The sequence below is a fragment of the Triticum dicoccoides genome, chromosome 3B, assembly GCF_002162155.2.
Source record: "Triticum dicoccoides isolate Atlit2015 ecotype Zavitan chromosome 3B, WEW_v2.0, whole genome shotgun sequence".
NCBI lineage: Eukaryota > Viridiplantae > Streptophyta > Magnoliopsida > Poales > Poaceae > Triticum > Triticum dicoccoides.
In genome coordinates this window covers 794,045,781-794,050,528 of record NC_041385.1, presented here as the reverse complement: position 1 = coordinate 794,050,528, position 4,748 = coordinate 794,045,781, and the positions used below count along the sequence as shown (strand labels likewise).

General features: G+C 38.3%; 1 long non-coding RNA gene across 1 annotated transcript; it reads left to right on the top strand.

Moving 5' to 3' along the window:
- Positions 1–797: 797 nt before the first annotated feature.
- On the top strand, positions 798–1,340 carry LOC119282283. The gene is made up of 2 exons (XR_005138680.1): positions 798–905; positions 1,105–1,340. It is a non-coding gene; the product is annotated as an uncharacterized LOC119282283 (long non-coding RNA).
- The last annotated feature ends 3,408 nt before the right edge of the window (positions 1,341–4,748 follow it).

Below are 4,748 nucleotides of genomic sequence, written 5' to 3'. Positions count from 1 at the left end.
ATGATTAAATGGAGAAGTAAAGTGTGGCAAAAGATCAATTTTTTTGTAAGATACCAGCGTGTATGCTTATGGAAGCCTAAACAAAAACGAGAATAGGAATTCTGAATGTGACCTTATAGAAGATTAAATTATTCTTCTTTGTCATCCTGAATATAGGTAGACATAATAACATTGAATGGATACCATCCTCCTAGATATAGATAGTCATAATAGCATTAAATGGATACCATCTTAAAAATAGAACTCTATTTTTATAAATAAGGACAATAATGTGGTCAGATCTGTTTAGTTATAATAACATTAAATTGTAGCACCATTATAGATATAATAAATTAAATGGATGACATCGTCATAAATACAGGTAGATACAATTTAAATATACTTCCCACCCAACTATGTCGTCATAGATATATATAGATATAAAAACATTAAAGGGATACCATCTGAAATTAAGAACATTGATATGGTCTTATTTTTGGTATGTTTGAGTGAACCAGGACTAAATGTTCTTTAACTACAAATCTACTCCCTCCATCCGCGAATTAGTGTACATCTAGATTTTGTCCTAAGTCAAAATTTTGAAACTTTGACTAACTTTATTGTGAAAAGTAGCAACATTTATGACACTAAATTAGTATTAGTAGATTTGTTTTGAAATGTACTTCCATAATATACCAATTTGATGTCATATATGCTACTACTCTTTTACATAAAGTTGGTCAAAATTTTAAAGTTTTGACTTAGTACACTTATTTGCGGACAGAGGGAGTATAAGATAGCATCAGGTGCATCTGGACGCCCAAACAGAAACGAGAACCAGAAGTTTGAGTGTGACCTTATGGAGGGGAAAACTATTCTTCTTTGCCTTATGGTGCTTGTGCTGCTAGGACATTCAACTCATGCTCGTAAGAAATCAATCTTCGTGTCCCTATATATGTGTCTCCTATCCCTCCAAGCAGAATAGAACTACACAAGTTTCTTAGTATGGATTTCTCTTACTGATGTATGTTCTTATATATGTGTCTCCTATCCCTCCAAGCAGAATAGAACTACACAAGTTTCTTAGTATGGATTTCTCTTGCTGATGTATGTTCTTCTCCACAGGGAATTGCCATACCGAGCGTGCTTACTCAAGTCCATTCGTTTGTCTAGGTAAACCTTGCCATACAAAATGCGTGAAGAAGTGGGGAAAGCTCTTCAATCATTCTTCCTGTAAAGTTCGAGGATTCTTCAAAGTGTCCTGTGAATGTGTTGTCTGTGATCTGTGACTATATCTAGTTGGACTTTGCCATCATCTAAAACAATGAAAAATGATGCCCAGTAATAAAACATTATGGTGACATGCATGTGATATTCTATTTGATTTTATTTTTCTGTTCATAATCTTATAGTATTTGATAATTGATGCTTGCATGGAATAGAGGTTCATAACCATATAAAATACGAACGAACCAAGTCTATTGCACGGGTAGTCCTTGTCGTGGAGCGGGTGGTGCGGAGGTGAGGGCGCAACTTGGCAATTGTCCTAGTTTTTAATTCTCTTCAGCAAAATATATAGGAGCCTTAAGGCATGTACGACACGTTGGCTCACAGGACAAGCTTCTACTCACCGCACCAACACACGGCAACTGCCACATGAAGTGGCCAAGCCCACCACCATTGCCATAGTGCTGCATTGCTCGTCGACCTACTCGCTGCCATCGGTATCACGCAGCCTTCTATAACCAGGACCAGCCGTCAATGTCACGCCATATTGCCACTCGTCCCCTTTGCCTAGGCCACCACCTCCGTCAGGTTGTTGCCCCGGCCATCTCTGAAGTCTGAACATTTCCTTTTCTCCGCGCCAATGAACACTAATTACCTTCAAGTGTAAGGGACAATCTTTGCACATTTTAGTTGGAAATATAAATATTTAGCGCGAACCCTGTTTGAGTAAATAGATAGGCTTCTTGTTACCTCAAATTAAGTATGTCACTTACAGAACATTTTATGCACTTGTAATATAACCCAGTAAAGGTAAGCGGTGAGGGCAGAAATATCATCCACTAAGTTTGGGAGTACAAAAGGTAATTCCTGGTTCAAATTCATCTCACACATCACACTAAGTTTGTGAGCGTTCGGTGCAAGTAACACCATCCGTAGAGCTGCAAGCAACACCCTTGGAGTAGCTAGGAGCCACCACATCGTGTACTCCAATGGTTTCCCCTAAAAAGTAACACCAAATCGTTTTACTGTTTCCCCTAAAAAGTACCCACTAGTGTTTTTTAATTGAGAAAAAACTAGCTTCATCGAAAGCCATTATAATTTTGTGTTCCTTTGCCACGGCACAATCAAACCTTTATGTTAAACTGGTTGTGCTTGATTAGTGGTCCACGTTATGTGGGTGCTCACATTTTTTTATGCATATGGAGAGAGAGACATAAGTGCTCTTTTTAGCAAATGAGTCAATTCGATCAAACAAGCCAAAACAAGAGCGGACAACAAAGATATGTGACAAAACTAAATTTTACATCAAGGATTCTTTGAAATTGTCATCTATGGTGTTAATGTATGGTTCCCTTGCCTCTCGATGCCCAAGAGGTCAGCAAAGACGAGGGAGCAGCAGAGGTGAGCGAAAGAATGAATGCCCTCTCCCCTCTGACAATTAGAGTTTGTTCACACTTTTTGTCACGGTTGATAGAGAAAGTGCTAGAGTCACTCGTGTGGTATGTGCGTCATTTGAAAATTTCCCAAAAATGTAAATTTGAAAAGAATTCTTGTAATGAACGATGCATGCAGTTTTATTTCTGTCATATTTTTATTATAATTATTTTTCTTTATTGCAATGAGTGACATTAAGCCACTAACACTATATACTGATACAATTAATACCCCTTAGTGCCAACAAGAAAAATAGATAATCCTGAACAAGGGTGATTTTCGGGCTGCTATTTGTTTGTGAACCTGGCATCATTTTTCAATATCCGGTATGTGGCTAATTTATTTGATACGCTTGCACGTGTATAAGAGCTATAAAGTAAACAAAAAGTATTCCACCAGCCTCCGCATGTGTTTACAATGCTTTCGTTTTCTATACCACACCAGTCTTTACTTCTTATAAGAATAGTTTTGTCTTCTTATATATACCACTTCATCTTCAATACAAACAGATCCATCATCTCATGCATTCTTTTCAACAAGTTGCCACTGCTTCCTTTTCTACAGAACAACTCCACCATCCGCTCCATTTAACATGTTAGTACTACTAGCTTATTTCATCAAATAGGTGGTATTCACATGAACAGATCAAAGAGAGGAATATGGAAGATGTTAGAACACTGGGGAATAGGAGGCATCATGAGTAATAGAGGAACTACCCATTAGGGTGTTGCGTGTGGATGATGACTAGTTGACCATCACGAGAGGATGATGATGGAGCTTTCTTTATTGTGACTTGCCTTTCATTTTTATCTGTTTGGCTGGTTCTTTGGGTAGTTGCGAACTTGCCACATGTAGCTAGATTACCACACTACTGCCAATCAAAAAAGAGGCACGTGGCTTTTCTCTGATCTTACTTTTTTCGGGGTCAGCTTGAATTTGATCCATCTCAATCACTTTTTATCACTATCTTTTTGAAATCCCAGGTTCAGATTTTTATCACTATCTTTTTTATGAAATTCTGGGTTCAGATAATATAGTTTGTGGCAGAATCACCTTCTTTCCTAGAGAGAAGAAGTACGACTTGTGCCACTATACCATCGAACAGAGCCTAGCCAGTCTCAATGGATCGGAGTCCATAACAAGACACTGTTGAACCCACACGAAGAAAAGTTCTGGCCCAGTTTTGCAACTCTGTTCTTCTAAAAAAAGGTTAAAAAAAATCTAGATCACCAACCTCCACTTGTGCATACAATCTTTCCTTACTTACACCACGCCAACCCTTTCTTATATGAAGAACGTTATTTCTTATATATACCATTTCATCGTCAACGGAATAAATGTATCCCATACAGAAGAAAAAATAGAACAAATAATATGGTTTCATTTTGTTTCAATATATTGATAGCACTACCTTATGACATCACATGTTTCGTAGTCAGTAAGAATATCAATAAAGCGAGAGAAGAATATGGATGAAATATAAAAAACACATGGAAATATGAGATATCAGGAGTAATGGTGGAATTGCTTTTCATTCCAACAAAGGACGATGCCAAACTGCCTAATCTTGAATGGCGAGAGGCGCAGGAGCTACCTTTATTTCAATTCGTCATCTATTTGTATACATCTGGCTGGTCCAGACTTTTTAATACACGCAATCTCGGGCATGGTAGTATTTTTTAACGGGGCATAACCGCTTTCCATTAACTGAATAACGGAAATACAAGCATCTGAACCAGAAAGAGTTTCAAGGGATGGAAAAGGGAAAATTGAGTTTAGCATCGTCGGGAAACCCGCCGCAGGTGCTCGCCGTCGAAATACCCACTATGAGACGAAAACCAGGCGACACTCAAAAACTAGCCCAACCGAAGGAGTTTAATGCTCACGCATGAGCCAATAGTTTAACACCCATAAAGGAGCAAACAAGGTAGGAAACCAAAAGATGAGACTAGGCATGAAGAAACTGCAGGCCGACACTTAGATGAAAAGCTTCTCTTTCAACTTGTCGCCAAGTCGTCATGAACAATAGCACAAATCCGCATCATGTTGGTCGCACTTTTCATCGTACCTAGCCTCATTGCACCTTCATCTTCATTTTTCAGCAAACC